Source organism: Glossina fuscipes, unplaced genomic scaffold (assembly GCF_014805625.2).
Source record: "Glossina fuscipes isolate IAEA_lab_2018 unplaced genomic scaffold, Yale_Gfus_2 2, whole genome shotgun sequence".
Taxonomy (NCBI): Eukaryota; Metazoa; Arthropoda; class Insecta; order Diptera; family Glossinidae; genus Glossina; species Glossina fuscipes.
Genome location: NW_023998416.1, coordinates 16,672,349 through 16,694,216, shown reverse-complemented (window position 1 = coordinate 16,694,216; position 21,868 = coordinate 16,672,349). Strand labels below are relative to the sequence as shown.

At 34.2% G+C, this 21,868-nt stretch overlaps 1 protein-coding gene across 1 annotated transcript in view; it reads left to right on the top strand.

Annotated features, from left to right (window-relative positions):
* The window catches only part of LOC119632974 (pancreatic triacylglycerol lipase-like), a 37,734-nt gene that overhangs the window by 2,493 nt on the left and 13,373 nt on the right, over positions 1-21,868 (top strand). The window lies entirely within an intron of this gene.

The following is a 21,868-nucleotide window of genomic DNA, read 5'->3' as shown; positions in this document are numbered from 1 at the left end:
GAGAGCACTGCCTGTCAATTTGTACAACCCCCTATGGACGCGACATCTCAGCCTCGCTCCTGCAGCCGAAACGATGTTAATTAATTAACGTTCGAGGAATCACTAAGGTTTGAAAATATACCAAAAAGCTTTCAGAATCTTTATAATACTTAGGTCACTAATATACATAGAGGAACAGAAATCTATATCATACGGACTTAAGAAGTATCTTTTATTTACATTTTACATACCTCCTTAATAGTAGTCTTCTATTAACATGGAAACGCGGAATTTTCCTAAACAATATTATGATGCGCAAGCTTCTTAAATTTTAAACAAAAAGCGTTTATCCTTAGTGGTGGTTTCCTCTTTATTACTAGGAAATGAAAAGAAGACTTCGATGTTCTTAACCTTTCCTCTAGGAATGATGTTTTTGCAAAATTGGACCACTGTAGATATAATTAACTGCTTTTCAACCTGTTCAGGGTCACTTACAAAAATCTAATCTCAATATGTTAATCTCAGTATGTGACTCTTTTAACTCAATCAATCAAAATCAATGCACCTTAAAATACGTATCTTGCCTAAACCTTCGCATGATCCGCAAGCTGAAATGAATATATTCATGATGAACGGTTGCCAAGACTTTGCCTATTTGCAGTGGCTATGCGGGCACTCCCAACTCGGATTTATACCTGGTGCGGGTGCGCCGCTGCGCCCGATGTATGGATGTTTCTTTCTTTCAGTTTTCTCTTGGATACCTACCTCTACATGAACTTTGTCCTTTTATTTTTCTTTCATTTTTTAATCTCCTTAATATACTTACATAATAACATTTAACCTAAGACTTATTTGCAGAAGTTAATCGAATTCCGACTATTAATTTACTTTAGCTGAATACCGCATTTAAATAAACAAACAAAAAAGCAACTAAAAAGGCTATAGTGGGTCAGTGCCAACGTTAAACACACTGCCATTACTCATATGTACGTTGAACAAAGGGAAACAAGTCGGGCTGGTAGACACGCCTACAGCCGAGCAGACAAGATTGGATAGACTGAGAAAGTGATTTTGATCGATCGATGAAATAAAACAATTATGGGCACATCTCAAGTCCTTCTACTTCCTTCTACTACAAGTGGTGTAGAGTATAATTAATAAAGTTTGCATATTTCTGTTATTGAATAACATATTTAACTGCTTAGCTTGACCTCCGTAGCGCCATAAATTCTGAAATTCGTATTGCTTAACCTAATATTGAGGGCAAACTGTATTCATCGCCAAGTGTTGTTCTCAACTACTATTGCTTTAAAACATTTTATGTATGTGTTTCTATAGCCACCAATAACCATTATCGATGACCATTGAGAAGCCTTTATATATGTTCTCGTGAACATACATAGACACACACATGCATTCACGCAGCAGCAATCGCTAATAGTATTTGTTCTTGAATTAGAGCGTAAAATGTGAGGTATTGCTTGTAACAGAAATAAAATTCGAACAAAAAAAGGAACGAAATAAGAAAAAGAAAAGAAATGTAAGAAGAAGAGTTTTTCTTCTTCTTTTTTTTGCTTTCCTATCAATTTTAATGCGAACAGCTCTTTGAAGTGTTAAAAATATGTTTGCTGTGCTATTAATTATTAAAAACCTTTTAGATAAAATTAATTTTTAATAACTTTATCCATTTAAGTTAAGTAAAGTATGAAATTCAATTCATCGGCACTTAAGCTAATTGGAGCATAACTTATCTTTGATTGATATTTCAATTTTTTTTTTTCGATTGCAATTTGAATGATTTCTTATACTTGGCATCTTGCTGTTTTTATACCTACGATCAGAGAATTCCCTATAGTTAACTCATCAACCTTGTAACACTAAGTTTGCTGTAGACTTTAGAGACATCACAGCGTGCACAACAAGATGTGACATAGAAAGCTGCGCAATTATAGCATATGTGGTCCAAATTAATGGCTCAAGATCAAGCTGGAAATTAAAAGCAAACTCATCGACTCAATAAACAAACTGAGTAATGTCCTTAAAAGTGCGATATTTGCCGCAAAGAATTCTTTTATAATTGCTTGGAATTGCCATCATCAGTTATGGACTCGTCAGTCCATAACTATCATAAAGTTTCGCGACCCAAGGTGAACACGTCTTTCTTAGTTATTTTCATACAGGGTATCTGCTTTCAACTCATTACATTCCGTTTTCCGTTTTATAATCAAAATTTTTATTAACAATTACACAGAATGCATTTTTCATCTTCTTTTTTTCTTTGTTTTTTTTTTTTCATTTTTTCATTTCATTTTTTTTTTTTTTTTTCTTTATATTCATATTGCTAGGTACGTATTCATCTCTTGACATAGATTGATTGATTATTTTCATAACGATTTCAATTGTTTGCTTTGCACAATTTGCAGTCTATGCTTATGTACGTATTATTCATTCTCTCGCAACCAGAAGTAAGAGCAATTCTAACAGCAGTAGCACTCTTATCTTTTCTTGTTTACACTGTGTCCTTGTCAATGCTTATGTGTTTGTGCACTATTATTAAGTTAAAAAACTTTTATTGTCTGCAGTTACAGTTGATTTGTTATTTTTCTATTTTCATTCTCACGAACTGCGGAAGTACTTGGATGACGGGGCGCAAACCTTATTATCCTATTTGCAATAGTTAAACTTCCGCTTGGAATCTTTAGGTGTGAGGACTGAGTAAATGAATTCTTACTTCAAGTTACATACCGCCCTAAATAAAAGGCCGCTATTAACATAAAGAATTTATTATCGTCTCTATTAATTCTTTATCCGTTGCACAGGTATTGCCGTCAAGTACCCTACGTTTCACTAACAACTGGCTTAGATCTAGATAAGGATTTGGTAGAATTCTGTGATCATATGCTTGTTATTGGTCTTCTCCTATGTCTGACAGGGAGACAGTCAGTTCAGCGTATACCAATAAAAAACAAAGTCTCTTAATATGAAAAACTGCAATATTATTATGCATTCAACGCTTATACATGCACACATATCCATGTTGCTATGACGAATATTAATTAAACATTTGAAAATTTTTAAAAATAATAATAAAGATAAGTTTTCAAACTTATAGTGGAATCATATTTCAGTTTAATTTTCTTTCATAGACTAATTATAAAATAATAAAAAAAAACAAATAGAAAAGTTCAACTTGAAGGAAGCGAAAGATGCTTAATCTTTAATTAAGAACCGGTGCGATGAAATTCAATCTTCTCTCGCAATTTGCGGGATAGTGTGGATTTTAACAACACATCATGGATAAATGAGCGCCTAGAGTGAAATGCAAACGCGATTCGTAGTCCTATCCATAGAAATGGAAAGTCCAATATGAAAGCCCCTTTTGTTAGAGGGCACAGCAAAAGAAAAAATGACGTTCAGTTTGTAGCGAACTGTTTTTAGTTCTTATTTATTTATTATTTATTTAGGAAACAAAACCTTCTGATAAATTCTACTTACTAAACTAAGATCCTGATTTGGCTCAGTAAGTGTGGCCAGAGAAAGACAATAGGGTGTTCATTAGGTAGCTAACGGAAAAAGAAGCTGCAGAAGAAGTAAATTCGTTTAGTGCCAAGTAAAATGAATCTTCAAGCCGACCACATGTCAAATTTCATGACGTTGGCTAGGCTAACACTTGATTGACAGCCGCAGAAAGTAAACAACTTTGGCATCGTCTTTCGAAATGTAACAAAGTGAATTTCGTGCTGCGATTAAATTTTAAAAGTGGCTTGGAAGCTAAAAATAAAGCAATTAAGAAAGGTTCGATAAACAGTATAGCGAAACGAAATGTTCAGTTGAGGTAGAATAGGTACGGGTGAATTTAAGGTGGTCCTGTAAGCACAAATAATGACACTGTTCAGGCTGCCTAATTGAGATTACTATACCAGAAATTGAAAATCTATATATGATGTTGAAGTTAAAATTAAAAGTAACTGAAGTAAAGTAGAGCGAACTAAAGGCCATGCTACAAAGGCCTTGACTACAAGTGGACAAATTAACTAATATGTAAATTGCAAACCACGTTACCTGATGCCCGCAATTCAAATGCATTCAGGGTATTGACTATTCACAGATTTTAATCCTTCTACTTTAACATATGTTTTTTCAAAAAATTACTCCAATCTTAGTACATAGGCAGGAACTTCCTGATATTTATATGTTATATGCTGATAAGTTATATATTTACAGATACAGATATGTTGCACTTTGTGGCTGTATTTGACTTAAGGAGAGAAAAACCAAATGTGCATATATACACATATATACACAAATAATCGTTTATGCAAATAGGTTTGATCAACAGCTAATGACACTTTCGATTTAACCATTTCTTTAACTCTTTGCTAATGGATCAAGACACTTTATTTATTACGAATTTCACTTTTTGTATTTATTTTATTTATTTATTTTTTTGTTGAAATGCCTTTTCTATCGAAGAAGATGTGACTTTTTCTTATATTTCTTGAATATCAGTTTTGGCCAAAAGAGCACTCAGTATAAATACATTTCCATATTGTGTGTTTGCGAGTGTGCGAAGGCCATAGTAAGCAAGTGAAGATTAGCAAATTGCCAGACAATCATTTTTATACCCGTCAAAGAAAATTTACAAATATACTAGATTTGTCCTTTTGTTTGTAGCGTTCATAGCACAGACATCAGGGCAAATGCTCCTAATGAATACAACAACCTTCGCCAGTTTCTCGACGTCGGTTCCCTCAATTGCCCGATTTTCCATTTCGCAGACGTCTGTTGTTGAACACACAATAGCTGAGGTAATAAGAGCAAATTTTACAATCAAAGAACAAGTTTGACAATGCGCGTAATTCGACTAAAACTACCAGAAGTAACAGTTGGAACTTACATAGTCGACATTGTACGAATATTTAACAGGATCACAAAAAATGTAAGTGCAAAAATATACCCAACCAACTAACAAACAATCCTGCCGTACCTTACCGTAGCTCTTTTATTTATTGGTTTGAGGAAATGTGCACCCAAGCTTCGTCTGAAGATGAACATAACGCTCTTACTTGTTAAAAGCTATAAATATTGGCATTAAGCCAATTGCATATATTTTTTCCTTTAAACACATAACAGCTATGGAAATGTTTGTGAATATCTATCTATCTGTGGATGTTTTTGTTTTGAGTGTAAAGAAAAAGGAAAAATTAAAAGTAAAACATTTAAACATTTAAAGAAACGTTACAACTTCTCCCATAGCCCCAATTGAATACACAAACGATATGAGTCGTACTTTTTGTAATTTTCTTTTTATCCAACTAATTATGCGAATATTGTGCCATTTTTAAGACAAGTGACATATCTATTATATAAATTAACTATGAGTTAATTTTTTTATATCCTACAACAATAATTGTGAGGTATATGCAACACTCGGAATGACTTGAGATAGATCCATCCTTTACTACACCAATCGATTTGAAATACCTGCCCATCCGTAACTCTTGTTGTCTTGCGTTCAAGTCACAATTTTTGGGAAATTTTGATATATCGACCCACTTTAAACCAAGGACGAACGCTATGGTATATTATTTCAACGCCTTTTCAAAATAAGCAGTAAGTAAGAACAACTGCATTAGACGAGGTGTTGTAGGATGTTCAATGCTACACCGTATGCCACTATAGCGTTTGTACCTGTTGTCATTCACAGTAATATGTAGAAATTTAGCTATGCGGGGATGAACCGTAAAATTAAAAAAAAAATAATTAAATCACAAAACAAAAAAAACGAAACTTAATATTATTGAAGTATTTATCAATTAATAGTTAATTAAGAGGTCCATATTTTTAATGCAATGTATTTAATTAATTGCTAAAAACAGGCTGCAAAATCGTTGAGTTGAATTACGTTATTCAATATCTGGCAATCTGGACGGTCAGATACAATTAAAATGCAAAATTTCAAAGTCTTTTTTATTAATATAGTGCCTATGAAAAGGAAATGGACAGAACGGAAAGGTAGAGGAAGCAGAAAAAGAGCATGTGTGTGCGTGTCACACGTAAATAGCGTTTACAATCCCCTATAGGTGACCTAGGTGCGTACAATTAGGCAATCTCCGTCCACATGGCAATTGATCAAAAAATGGAAATCGCGATGTAAGGTAACATTAAAGAAGCATCAATATAATAAAATTTCATGTATTGTTAAAGTTGTTGCAACAGAGTCCTCGTCTCCATATGTCTCCACTGATTAAACTTTTTAGCACTGGCAGTGAACTACTCACGCCGTTAACCAATTTAGACGTGACTATGAATCATAGATTCGAAGATTTGCGAAAGTTAACTACAGCCGGTTCTAACCCGCCATGGGTTTCCTCATCACAAATTTCTTTGTTTGGGGTGGCTTAACGGCTACGACTTTTCTGATTTCAGTCATCACTCACACAATAGTTTATTCTTTTTCGTTCGGCTTTTGACTTACAAGGTATATTGATGTTTGGATCTTGACACACTTCACTTACATTGTTTTGCTTTGGCTTCGGGTTACTTTACTCAATCTTTGTTATTTTCGTTTAGTTTAGTTTTACTTAGACTTTGTTAACTTTAATAGTTTTCCACGATGGCTTGGCTAACACCTTTTCGACACATGTGATTGTATCGCCTGCCCATGCAAGAAGCGTGACAAGGCGACAAACGAACACTCGTTATAGGTTGTCACACTCAATCTTTTCTTAAACCTGCTACCGGATATTCTCAGCTTACATCTAATGAAAGCCGGACTTAATGCCTGAAAGCATCTTAACTTATTCTAACATCTCTTTTTTGAATCAAAGATCATGTGGGGAAAGGTTTTTGGTCCACACGGTTTTTTAACGGAATATATTAGTTTCATAGGGTAAATAGAAAAAACATTTTGCGTAAGTGCGAACAGTTATAATGGAATTAATATCTCATAGATAAGCAGAAGACTTAGCAGTCGAATCCAATACGATGACGAGTCTAAACAAAATAACGAAAAATTTTGTATTAACGCTGCTTGTCCGCATTTCATATACCATTTTGTACACAACAAGGTCACAATTTTTTTCGTTTAAGTTGAAAGCAATGTACCGTAAGCACATACTGTTACTCAGAATGAAGAAAGTTTTCCTTCTTGTTAATTATTCTGTCGAGTGCCATTTGATTTTTGTAATGAAAAATTTAATTGAGCAGAGAGTTTATCTTAAGTTTCGTCTTTTAAGGTAAAATTTTTCATATGTTGCAGGAGCACTTAATAATAGCAATTACGTGATAATGATGCCCCTTCAGTCGGTATAAACGCAAAAATACCGAAAAAATCAGGAACTTCTTCTGGTTTCGTATTCAGTGCATTTTAGACAACACGATAATGTCATCATCTGCAAGAGTTTTTAGTCAGAAACTCAATTAATTTGTAAGGTCAAGCAACGCTATGACTATCGGTAATAGACTTTTGATTTGTGTCTGTTTCCGAATCTACAATCATGGCTATGGCACGCGAGTTTTGCGTCAATTGCATGCATCGAAGGAGGTTTGATGTAAGAGTCGCAGGGCACGTCACTGGCCTTGCGACGAACGTATGAAAGAATGTATGAAAAAAGATTTAAACATTGATTGGACTTCGAAGGCGACAAAGAAATGTCTATCGTTATCGTTAATCATTCCTGGCGAAAGAAAAGAAATTAATTCAACTGGTAAATAATTATTAATGCTTGAGCTCTTCTTATATAGGGTATATTAAATTTGTGCGGACGTGTACAACACCCAGAAGAACTTGTGATAGCTTCGTTCGGATTGATTTACTGAACCGATCTACGCTTGCCTCTCCGTGTATGTGTCTGTTATCTGTCCATTCGTTTTTGTTTTCAGCCTACAAGTCACAAGCTTTGAGATAGTTTGGTGAAATTTGTTGCACCTGCGTATTTTGCCCCGAGAGCAAACGTTATTGACAATACTTAGTGTCGAACCATCTTTTCGCCCACTGCTCGTACAATGCCTCAATTTGGAAAGTCGTTATATGAATAATTGTATTAAGCGACGGGGTTTAGGGTATTTAATAGTGGGGCGTGGCCAGTTGTAATCTTTCTAATTGTTTATTTATATAATATTGTTATTTGTATTATTATTATGATGACGATGATAGATAGCAACACCGAAACAATACCTGTAAGGAATTTTCAATTGAAGAGCCTCTACAACACGCAGTTTAACTAGTGTAAGTTTGAATATAAAAATAACACAAAAATCACTTACTATGAACACTTGTAAATTGTGAAAAGCGCGCACGATCGCGAAAATGTTGGCTTCTTTGCAATTGTTGAGCGTTTGAATGAGACGGTTCAACTTTCGACCGCAGAAATTATTTATTGAAAACCTTTAAGTTAACTTATCGTAAATTCTCTACATGTTCCGCCAGCGAATATTATTTCAAAACTGTTACAAAGAATAAAAACTATTGAAGCTACGCCGCTTGCCCTGTACTTATAATATACAAGATGGTGCGTCGAGAAAAATCCTTTGAATGATGCAAGTGTCCTTAAGACCGCTGTGCACCTATGTTCCGGAAATTACATTTGTAGAGGCTCTAAAACTTTGCCACCCATGCAATCTTCTTTTTACACCGCTCTCGATGATCTAAGGCATCATTTAAGTCAATAAGAGTAAATTGAGTTAGTTAGGCCTTTGATGCGTACTCGTACAAATGTTCAATAAATCTAATACAACCATGTTTTCGACTTGTCTCTTATAAACAAATAAAAACGCTGCATATCATTTAATGCCCTAGACCACCTCGTAGTTGTTCACATGATGACAACTTTTCAAAATGATGTGTTACATGGGAAGTGGTCGGACAAGTGCCTCGATCGGGACCATTTTGAATAGCGTTCGTTGTTTGGCCAAAAAATGTCGGTGTGATAGGTTTTATCAAAACAACCCACAAATTGCGACTTGTAGGTTGAACAAAGGAATGCAAGGTGGACTGTCGGACGCGTTGAAAGACGAGAGTAGATCAATTCAAAAAGCCGTTGTGAATTGATCTCACAAACTTAATACATTTGTGTACCACAAGTGGTATAGGGTATAAAAATTATGTGTAACAATATTAGTAAAAATTTATTAATTCATTTATGTTTATCGTAATTACGATGGAAAGTGTTTAATTCATCCAAATGTATCTTCTGATGAAGTAATTAATTGTGAATTTTAACAAGTGTGGCGTAAATGTGACAAAATGAAGTTCAATAACACTAGCAACAGTAACAAAAGCAACAACAATTATATTGAAATGAACATGAAACGATATCTGATGGTTGAATATTTAATTGTATTTGCTCGTCAGAGCTTATGTTGAATGCATGTAAATATGTACGAGACTATGTTTATTTGCATGCGTGAATATACATTACGGACGAAAAAAGAACAAACACACATACGCACATATACACACGCACACACACTCACTAATGCAATAATGCCCACAAGACATTATCAATTTTTATTGGTTCGAACAAGTGTGTTAAATGAGGTTTTGTACATATGTATATCTGCACATCATATGTGTTAATATTTAAATTACTTATTGCGGTATCGGCGAGTGGTTTTCACATATATGAAAAAGAAAAGGAAAAAAATTTTCGACCAAATATAATAAATAACAGTAAATGTAAACGACAATTATCATTATTTTTTTATCAATATTAACATTATTTGCCAAATTATACCGTATCATATGGAATAGGAAGGCATTGCTCGTGGTCTAGAATGCATTATAAATGAAATAATAACAAATTTTACGTTGACGGTAATAACTGGTTTTCTGGTATGCCCCTAAGAAGTGTGAATACAAAAGAAAATTTTCAGTTAATAGTTTGTGGACCTTTGATTTTAATGCCCTACACAACTTGTGGTACATGAATATATTAAGCCTATGCGGATGTATGCAACGCCCAAAAGGACGGCGTCTGTTTGTCTGGCGATCTTGTGTTCTTGTGTTCAACATAGAGGTGGATATATTTTGATAAAATTTGGTACATTGGTTTTGGCCCAATCACGAACTCTATTGAAAATTGTTCGGGTCGGCCCACTATTTCAACTACGGCCCTTATAACAATGTATTTTGAAAAGCCGTTATATGAATAACTGCCTTAAGCAAGGTTATGTAGGGAATTTAAAGGTAGTCCGTGTCCCTCTATAACGCTTTTACTCGTTTCGAAAACAGAAAATAAATTAAATAATAAGAAGAAGCTAAGAATAAAAATAAATCATAATTACGAGATAAAATACATGACACTGTATGTTTTCTTGTCAATCATTACATTTTGTCTTATGTGTAAACATAGGCAACGGTCGTGTAAGCTAGTAGTCGTCTAACGACATCGGTTTAACAATAGGTTTCGCTCACGTGTAAGTCTTAAGATAGTCTTACTCCCGGTTCAGTTAATTTTCTATTTCAACTCTTGGGAGTCAACGAAATAGGATAAGCGGTTAGATGCACGTGCTACAAGTACGCTGAGAAGTCGCTTAGGCAGAATATAACAAGTCTGTGATCTTGGCTTTTTAGCTCAAGCCCCAATTTCTCGATGATGCAACCAATAATGGAAATAAATGAGTAAATAAAAAACTTTTGTTCGATTCAGTATGACTTTTCGATATTCATTATATTGAATCCAAGTGTAACAAATACGTAGTATCTTAAAAAGATAACTACAAAAGTTAACAATAAAAAAATAAAATTTCGGTAATTTATAATAACAAGTGGGCGTAGAATATTTTGTAAAGGCGCGTTAGCAAGCCCATAGAGTATTATAGAAGTAGATATCAACTTTTACCGTTTATGAGTAATGAAAGTTCACGAAAGTGAGTGATCTAGATCCGGACCCATGGTGGCATATTCACATTGTCAAAACCTTAAAAACTATACACCAGATGTGTTCCAAGCAAGGCAAGAATGTTCCAGCTCACTCAAAATGTTGGCTGTGGCATTTGGCGAGTCTAGTATTACAGCAGAATGCTATTACAGCATTTGCTAAGAATGTCAACGCATCGGTTGCCTAATGCCGTGCAAATTTTTCGGATGGTTTATGGAACAACCGGTCATAAATATTGCCCCGCAAGCTCACATGTCGCTGACTGTTCACAATTTTTTCACCGAAAACAACATCGTAATCCTGGGTCACCCACCATATTCATCAGATTTGGCCCCATGCCGCTTTTTCCCGTAATTAAAACCCAATGAAGGATGGAATGTTGCGACGATGAAGGTGGTAAAGACCGTATCGCCGAAAAAGGCCAAGACCATAACAAAAAGCGAACAGGGAAAGGTGTTTAAGGATTGAAAAAACTGTTGGCGAAAGTGTGTTACACCTAAGGGACAAAATAGATATTGATAAGTAAATAAACGCTTTTCGAGAAAAATAGGCGTTTGTTTTTTTTTTAACACGTCTACTATAATCTTGATCAGCTAAAAATTTAAGCACGTGCGTCTAAATGTCTGCGCACCTATGCATCTATCCAATATTTATTGTAAACATGCGTCTGATGGCGTATACGAAGCGATCGCTTTCAAGTTTCTCAAAAACATTGGATGCTTACGATTTATGTTGAAAATCGAAAACAGTCAAAAAGTGCAGCATAACCTAAGAACAGCTCCGATTTCTGAAGTTTTTGTGCACTTATCATGAACTACAATGGACAGAGGATAAAGATGACCGCGTGTGGTGGAAATAATCAGCCATGCCATGTAGGAAAATTCAATTTTTTCGTTTTTTTCTTGTCTTTTCCGGGTATAAAAAATTCGTTCTCCGCCGAATATGTTTTTTTTTTTTTGCTTTGAAAGCGGAGACGTCCACAATTTATGTTGTAGCCTTGTGTTTTTGAATTGCTCTTTTTGCCCCTTTGCCCACTTTTAACACTAGGCTGCGCACAAGCAATTTCAATAGATTTACCGAAATTAAAGCCGACGTTTTAAAGTTTGCGACCCAGAATATGTTTACAATCGACGAATACAGAAAAGAACAATCAGGTGAAAAGACGCACGAACTGAGGCATCTCGATTGAGTTCGAATTTAGTGCAGATCAAGAATCTTATAAGGTCTCTCCAACTTCCTTCGGGATGCTGTGAACGTGGAGGTTGTAAAAATAGTTATTTGAGTACATTTGCGCGCGTTGTTTGTGCAACAACAATTATAAACTATAGTAAAGCTTTCGATTTTCTTCAAATTTAAGTTCAGCTCCTCTAGGCTTGTTTGAAATCTCGTTGAAGTTTTTCGCGTGTCAACATGAGGAATTTGGAAATGGTAAATGAACTCGTGTGACAGCTATACGACCAACTAAGATTAAAGAATCGCTTCTACGAGTAATTTGACAATAAATTTCCTTCAATTCGTTGTAATACTCTTTCTACCTGTCGTTGGCAAATATCAAAAATATTGAACAAACGAACCGTTAACTTACAAAAGAAAGAATGAAGAAATATTTGATAGCCTTTTCGCACCACAAGCGTTGAAGTTTTTCAATTTTAAAAAGCGTACTTGCAGCCGCGAAGCCAATGCATGATATATTATTAAACTTAGCAAGAGCTGTGCAATTATGCACACATTACATATTTTGAATATCGAAGCTGGCGCAAGCTGTGCAATTGGCAAACAATTTCAATTGGTATTAAAGCGCCAAAAAAGGAAATTCGTCGAGATAGAACAAAAAAAGACGGTACAAAGAGACTCTTTTTCTGAAGGTTTCACAATACAAATACAAAGAAAATATCATTTATTATCCAAGGTAATAAACCAATTGCATGGCTCACGTACTAAATACGTATTTTTAGAAATATCGTCTGAAGAAGAAAAAAAGAACAAGACAAAACAAAAAGGAAGCTTCAACGAGGAAGCAAAAGCAACCGTATTTTTTTTTTGTTTTTTTTTTTTTTTTAGGTTAGATAAACAAAACCTTTTGTTTGGAAAAAGGCACAATCACATACAGTCGCATATAAAATGAGGGATTAAAAAACAAAAATAAGGGTTAATGTAAAAAAACCGATCTTTCAATCTTAGAGCGAATCTTGGGCTTCCTACGTTTCAAGTCCTCTTAAAAGAATAGGAATAAATCACTTATAAACACAAGTCTTGTCTTAAGGTCTTGTCAAAGGTAAAATAACCTTACCACTAGAATACGGGTTTATGATTCCAAGCTTGAAAATATCTGTTTTATTTTCTTCCACGTTGCGGGCGTGTACGTAGGCGGAACACTATCGAGGAATACTTCCGCTAAGCTTCGGCTTCCTATGGGGCATTTTTGCGACAGTGAAGGTTCACAAAAGTTACCCATGAAATTAGCACGATATGCAAAACATCCCCAAACCCCTCCCACCCCCTTAAGCTTGTGCATTTATTTATAAACAGCTTTTATTTTCTCTAAGCAAGAATTTCCCAAAGAATCGTCACATATTTGTATTCTTTGAGCTGAATAATTAGAATCTTTGAACATAAATTGGTTACATATGCTCTTCAATACGTGCTTATACGAATGTTGGGGTGCTTTTAAGGAGAGGAGTGGTGCACATCGACAATGTATATAAAAGCGACACGAAAAGTAGTATAACTCGATGGTGTATGTAAGAAACAAAAAAAAGCTAACGTTTGTACCTATGTATGTTTGCTCACGATAAATTATATTCTTTTCTTCTTTTTTTAGGCCATAAACAAAACGAGGGCGGTTCGTACAAGTTACCGCATCATGGCAGAAAATATCTGTGACACAATTACACCCACCGTCTATATTCTTAAGAATGCGCGAGTGTACGCCACTATTGTTTTCAAAATAGCGTCTTGTTATCAAGGCATAAATTGTGAGTTAAAAAAATGGATTTATGTGCGTTTATATACGATAGCAGTTTCTACCTGTCACACCGGCGTGTGTTTGTCGTTTTATGTTTTCTGTTCTTTCTTTCCCTTTTTTTAAAACTTTCCCATTTTCTTCATTATATTCATTTATTTACCGCATTTCTGAACCTTTCTGAATAGGTTTCCATTTCACTTCCTTTTGATGTTTTAGCATCTCATAGCTTCCGTTATTTTCTTACGCCACAACTTTCTGCACTCTATGCCTAGCAGTTGTACTATATACTCACGTCATTGTTGTGGTATTCGTATGCATATTATACAAAAAAAAAATAAATAAATAAATAAATGAATAAACTAGAACGTCATACGCACTTCCATACATACATTTACATATATATATATATACATAAAGGTTTGTATATTTGTGTGTATGCGTGCATGTATGCAAACGTGTGTTCTCTTGCCTCCGTAAACTTACACTTCTTCAGTAGTCTTTCTTCGTTCTCTATTTTGCTAAGCAAGCGATTTCAATTAAGGAAAATTTTAAATATTAAAGTCATAAAAATTATAGCATATTAAAAAAAAAAAACAAAAACCGTGCAAAAAATCTTCAGCATTCAAATTGCGACTGATAGAATGTGGCATGGAAGTATGACCATCACATTTGCATTTACTTGGCGGTATGGTATGGCAAAGTATACTGTTAATTTTATTTATTATTCATCCCATTGCAATGTGGCTGGATTTGCATTTAATATTCATATTTTATACCCACTACTTACCGTCAATTCCATTTTATGCATTTACTAAATATTCAAAGAAATATTAAATTAATTATGGCCTTCACGATAATGTAAATGATTTAATACATGAATCTTTCGCGACATCTAGAAATGGTTTAAGTTTGGCTATGGTATAAAGCTAGGATACTCTCCGGCCCGACTCGTCAACAGTAGGAGTGCTTCTTCGCTTACCTATCTCAGATATTGATACACAATTATTTTTCTATAAGAAGCCAGTATAATTAAAAATAAAAAAAACTTGGAACGAAAAATATATAGGGAATAGATCAGATAGATACCTATTGCTCTACTTCTGTAGCGGTTTCTTTTCATAAAAAATTTAAAAATTCTGTTTTCGTGTAAATGTATTTAGCATTGCAATCCACATGATGTATATAATTTATAATATAATAATAATGTGTATATGTCTTACACGTAGAGTGCCTTAGAATACCCTTTACGGTAATTTATTCCACGTCATAAAAATTATAATCAATATTTATCGTGGTACGACAACGGAAATACATTTGTATTGTGATAAGTTTTTCAGAGCTAGGCTCTTGTTCATAAATATCTTCCAGACAAGAAATTTTTATTGGTTTACGCCATTTTGGCAGGTACACCCTCTCTGTATTGGCCGAAGGGCAACATGAAGACAGTGCGTTAAAAATGTCTTACAATTGCGCAATATTTAAGAAACATTGCGGAATATATAAGGAACAAGGATTAAGGATAGTAGATTTAATTTATTTATGTCTTTTTTCTTCTTCCTCTTCTTCTTCTTTGTTTTGCTTGTTCGTGTAAAACATTGACAGCCAGAACGAAGAACAAGTGAAGAAAGTGAAGTGGGTCTGTGTGCACAGTCGATAGGTGCTATCTCTTTACTGACTGAACAGTCATTATAGCTGCGACCATAGCATTGAAAATTGAATCCGCGAATATCGACTTCATAATCGCTGTTCTTACGTACTCAGCTACTCTTAGGCATTATAGGATCTTTAATATGGGTTGCATTTTGATTTGACCCTATTAGCGCTTGCCTAGATTCGAACTCAATGTGACTCCTTTATTCTTCCAAATTTCATTCTGAATTGCCTTTAATAGCTTGTATTTAGATTTTACTTTCGAAGGCTAGCGCAAATTTAAACTTCACCTTATTTGCGCCGCCTTAGGTTTTACTTCAGTATTCTTGACTTAAGTCGGATTTGTACATATTGACTTGGATGTTATATCCAGAAATCATTGAATAAGGAACTCTGCGGCAAACATGTCTGGCCGTGCCGTCTTCCTAGGCAAACGGAAAGGTGAGACGTACAACGGAAATTCGCTCGGTTAACTTTCTTTAGAAAGAGTGCGTGATCAAACTTCCAAGCTCTTAGTAAAAAAACCAACTGTTTCGGCCGAGATTGCCACAATCCCTTCGATCTTAGCTTAACATTAGCTTATACCTAACTTATACCAACATACCCTAGCATCCTCACAGAAGATATCTTGCCTCAAATTGGGGAAAGATAATTGGTCTTGTGCAGAATCTGCATAAAGTATTACACATTTACAAGGTCAATATAGAAAGAAAATCGGACTTACGTATTACAAAAAGAGATATTCCGACTTGAAGGGGCTTTCAAAATTCGCGTTTCAAAATTTGCTTTTAATAACTGCATACAGTTAGTTTAGGCATCACTCACTTATTATTTCGTTGAGCTCGTGTCGATGTTTATGGCTTGAAAAAGTATTGAAATTTTCAAAATATGTCATTGAAGTACGCTGTAGCTGTAATGAGAATCCAACTCAATTAACCAAGAAATTCTCATTATCACGCCCCAAAATACTATAGCGGTTTGATAACGCTATACGATAATCGCGAATATTCGTCTTTTTTAGGTTACTGCGGTTCTGTGTAAGGGAAACAAATTTCAGCCTATGACAACGAGTTCATTTAAAACTCTTAAGTACTATACTTTTAATCTATTGTTTGTTTTATAATTGAATAGTCAATATAGTGCGATAGTTTTCAATTAAATACTTCATTCCCTGCTCCTCGCTCCGTCTCTCTCTCTTCGTCTGTTTGTACGTGCATTCAAACGATAATTAATGAAACGTAAGTAGAACTAAAATGTTTAATATTTATTTAATTATTATACAAATATACACATAAATATCATTTATGGTCACGCACGCGGGGCGGCGACGAAAATCAAACAATATTATAATTTATTCAACTAACATTATTGTTACTTTAGTGGCAAATAGAAAAATGTTAATTAGCAATTGATTTATATGACGTGAACTTAATTAGTGCGAAATTCAATAAATAATCTATTTTCGTATAAATTGGCACTCCGGTAAGTTAATCCTGCGCTTTGAATATTTGAGACCGGCATACTAATCATTCAATTGTGAAAATGTAAAGAATGTTTATTGCATTCGTATCCCTGCAACGCAAAATATGCTTCAATTGACATAAATTGTAAATTGAAACATGCGGTACATGTTCTCCATATAACAAATGCATGTTTGCCAAGGCATACGTGCATATGTTCGCGAGAACGTTTGAAAATAATTTCTATGTCAAGCCAATTATGAAAGTTGCAGAAAAACAAAAACGTAAAACAAATAAGCGAAGGTTGACCGATTGGAATGAATTGGCTTTAATCTACCAGCTATTTTTTTCGAGTTAAATATTAAATACACACAATAATTAAATATAAAAAATTTATTTGCTTTGTATACGTATACGTATAAGTGCGAATGCCGCCTTTGCATGCATTTGTTGTTATTCTATTTCAGCGAAATTGAAGTCAAGGATGTTAAAAGAAATATATTATGAAACTTAATACACTTCCATTGAAGCGCTATTGTTTGTTATATAACATGTACACAAAAATGCTTTCATTTTCAATTTGACTAAACTTAATGCCGTTCTCAATGCTGAAGTTGGCATGAAAAAAACTTTCGAAAAAAAAAAAACTGCCAAAGATATGTAAGTCATGTAAGAGGCATTGTGTAAACGATGCATTGTGTAAAGGCGATCTAAAACGGCATATGTATGTATTTAATTACCACATATAGGGCAATCGACGTAGGTATCCTTGCCTTCTACAACCGTTCCTTGAAATAAAGGCTATGAGCTCAAAACTTGTTTAAAAAACGCAAAATATCTGCTTTTGTCCTTATCGCTTCGATCAGGCTAAGCTCAAAACTTAACAAGATTCTCAAAAGCAAAAAGACTATTATGGGCTGCTATGTTGTGAATTATGTACACTCTCGAACCGATTTAATCAGATTTGCTGTACCTAAATTGTTTTTTTTTTTTATCATCCTTGTTAGGTCAATTTCGAGGAGCAGTTTGATGGGTTTTTAATTACTGAAAACCCATAAGTTTTTCATCTTCCTTAAGTTACGTCCTCAAAATTGTATAATTTCTAGCCTACAATTAAAATTTTTGCAACAGGGGTGGTTGGAAGAATGCGACTTGCGTTGCTTTTTTTGGTATTCGACAGTTTCTTGAACAGCGGAACATTCAAATCGATTATTTGTTGTTAAAAATATCTATTATTAATAGTTTGACAAGAGATTAACGAACAGATTACAGGTATTCTGCTCTCACCGAACATAGAAAGAGTTTGATGTCTTCTTACAATAGCGATTCGGTTTTGCGATGGGCTAACTACTTTTGTAGCGTTCGAGAAAAAAATAATACGATCGGCGAATATTCTTCTTGGGTATAGAACTCGACGTTTTCAACGCTATCACAAGCTGTGCTATTGAATGAATTTTCCTTTAATCTAAATTGGAAATCTTAGTCAAATGTCAACAAGGGAAAACGACACCAATGACACTAGTTTGATAGTGACTACGTGGAGCCATCTATGAGCCAATTCCGGTTTCAGTGTTATATACCCAGTTGTAATACTTCTTAAAATATCTCTTATAGTAAAATACGAATGAATGATGCGCCTAATATATCATGTAAATAAAACTTTTCTCTGTCATGCTACTACTATTTATCATACATAGACGCAGTTTCGGTTTAGTTTGCTCAATCAGGTATGAAGTGCTGCTAACATGTAATAAATTACATACGATATATATAGTAAACATACGATACACACAGTAAATTATGCGACTTTTTGCATACATCAGAAAAATATAATAAGGTACATACAAGTTAATGGTCACCATTAAATGAATGTGCATGAGCTACATAGATCATTTTCTCACCATCGAAAGTCTTTTTGATTTTAAAAACTGATAAGAATAGCTGAAGCCAATGACAATACGTCAGAGTTGCGTTGGACAGCCAACAACACTATCCAGCAAACCGCCGATAGTCTATCATCAACTACAAAAGAAGTATAAAAGGTTGCGTCGTCGTGATAAAACAAAATCTTCTCACAAAATGGCAGTTCTTCAATGCTTTCCCGTAGTTATTTTCTTTCAGCTCTGCTAATTATCAGCAGTATATATACTGTTACTACTTTTAACCACAAGAAAACCCAGCACCAATCCACTGGATTAAGTGATTTCCAATTGTTTTACAAAATACATATGCAATCTATTGAGCAATCATATTGTAGGGTTGTAAATATGCTCCAGCATCCTTTTTATTAGATTGACCACAACTATCATTATGTTTCAATTAAATATTGAATTTTTTATGTCAACTCTTTCACTTGTGCTACATTATATAATCAATAGGAAGGATCCCATTCTATGAAAAATTAAGCAAGTAAAATGTAACAAAAATTTTTAATCTTGCCTATCATGTTTAATTACAACTAATTTTTTGTGTAATCAATTTCGCCCAAAGATGGGCATTGAAAGTCAGCAGAAACAAGTCATGAAACCAGCAGAAGTACTTTAAAATAATTTCTACCCTGTCTACGAGCAAACACGAAATAAACAATTTTTTATTTTCCACCCAATGTAGATGGAGGTGTTCTGGCAACGATGATTTAATTATTTATAACTGATATCAAATTTATATTAACAACGTCTTTGCTGTACACAACTTTCCGTCTATTCCCATTGGCCATTTCCTTATGCATTCAAAAGCACATATGTGTACGTACATCCGCAATTGTAAAAGTAAATCGCAGAGCAGCCATAGAAAATCAAGTCATCACAATGACGCCGTAACAACTTGCAATAAACATATGAATTCTGGTCACTGTGTTTATTATTATTATTTACTTAACATTGTGCAAATATATAGAGCTTCCGACCAAACGTATTAAGCTTTTTAGATTTTTATGTGTGACACACTGACGTATTAAATGGGACCAGAAATACACATCCATATACATATATGTGTATACTTAACTCTTAAACAGACTAGAATCGTTACGATTAGTAACAACATAAAAGGAAATTGAAGAACAAAAGTAGTACAAAGAGAAATTGAGTAAATACTTGTACTTTGTTTTTAATTTAAATTCAAGGTTTTTCACATTTGTTTTCAATTCATTAGAGCGGAAATGTATATCACACAAAACAAACAGCACATTAAAATGCATAGCATAGCAACATTCTGTGCATATGTTTTTAAGAGCAATACAATTTGGTAGTCAAACTCCATACAAATTATATAAATAATATTTTCATCATTCGAACGTCAGGAGTTGAAGCAATTAATCAAAAGAAAAACTTTTCATCTATAGCACAAGTTGTTAAATTAGTTTCTGAAGTGTGGCGGCGGAGAAAAATGAAAGACGAACACAAACTTTCCAATGAGCGAAAGCTTACCGCATGAAAAGAATGCAATGTTTTCTTTTTTCAGACAACAGAAAACTCTTTGCTAACAGCAATAATAAAATAAATATAAATATAATAGATTATTATATCAATACCAATATAAAATAATAATAAAAAATAAGAAAAATTTGTTTTTTTGAAAAGGGTTCAAAACATAGGGCAATTTCATCGAAGTCAAATCATTATTCTAAAAATATTGTTAGGTGTACAAATAAGTTCTTACCGCTAAAATTGTTTGGTTCGCAAAACATACCTGACGCGTTCAATTTTCACGAAATTTCAGATAGAGAAAACATAGATATTGATGATTGAACATTGTAAGCTTCAATTGTTTACAAGCTATCGGTCAGTGTAGGTCATATTAACCAAGAAAAAAGCGTAAAACTGTTAGAAAGTAGTTAGCGAGGTTTCGGGTAGAAAATTAGCATATGTCAACTTAGCTTAGGAAGTTTTATCACACCCCGTTTATTCAAGATCGCTCGCATTTCACGGAAGTTTTCTCGCCACACCCGTAAGTTTCGTCAACAAGGACATCCATAAGCTACCTGACAAATGGCAGTAGGCTTTGTAAAGAGTATCTTTTAAATGCATTTGAATTTTGTCAGAAAAACACTGGCATTTATTTGCACAAGTATTGAAAACTTGCACTCGTATAAGCGGTGCTTTTTCATGTGAACTCTTACACTCGGTAAGAGGTTCGAAATGTAGACGAGTCGTCAATTTAAAATGCTAAAAATTTGACATTGTTGCTATATAAACGCTTAGATTTTCTAATAACGTACACACGTTCTTAGGGTATGGAAAATGGTGACATCGCGTCAAAAGTTTGCACACTCCCTCAAAACGCCAAATTGTGCTTCTTGTTAATGTTTGTCAAAAAATACAATAAAAATTACTACGGAGTGTGGTCGAAAACAATTATCGCGTCCGATCAACTTTCAAACGAACTCCGTACTTTGGCAAAAATATGTGAGTGCAAAAGATTTCGTCAAAATATTTCGAAACTTTTCCGCCTGTTAAGCAAAAAACAAAAATGAACGGCCACAGAGCAGATGGACCATCTCATTGCAAACCATCAAAGCAGATTGCGAATGTTGAGCAAATCTTAAACGTGGCACACATTCGATAGAAGAAAATCATTGAACGGTATAAACCACTAACAATAATAAACGTTATAAGCAAACACAACAACATCAGCAACAATTATCTAAACTAACGTAAGCCAAAGTAAGCCACCGTGCTTACGCTGTGGTTGTATGTATTTTGTGCGAAAATGTCCGCACAACCATAACGACTGCAATTATTCCAAACAAGTTGGCTATAAGGAAATGTATTGTGCGGTTAATCAAAGCGCAAAAGCACGTTTCAAATGACAACAACAACAATAAAGTGAAAGAAGTTTACAAAGATATTAACTTATGCCAAAAATAGATATCTTTATATGAATGAATTAATTGCATGTTACGCATGGTTATGCCATCACCTTGCAAATAAACA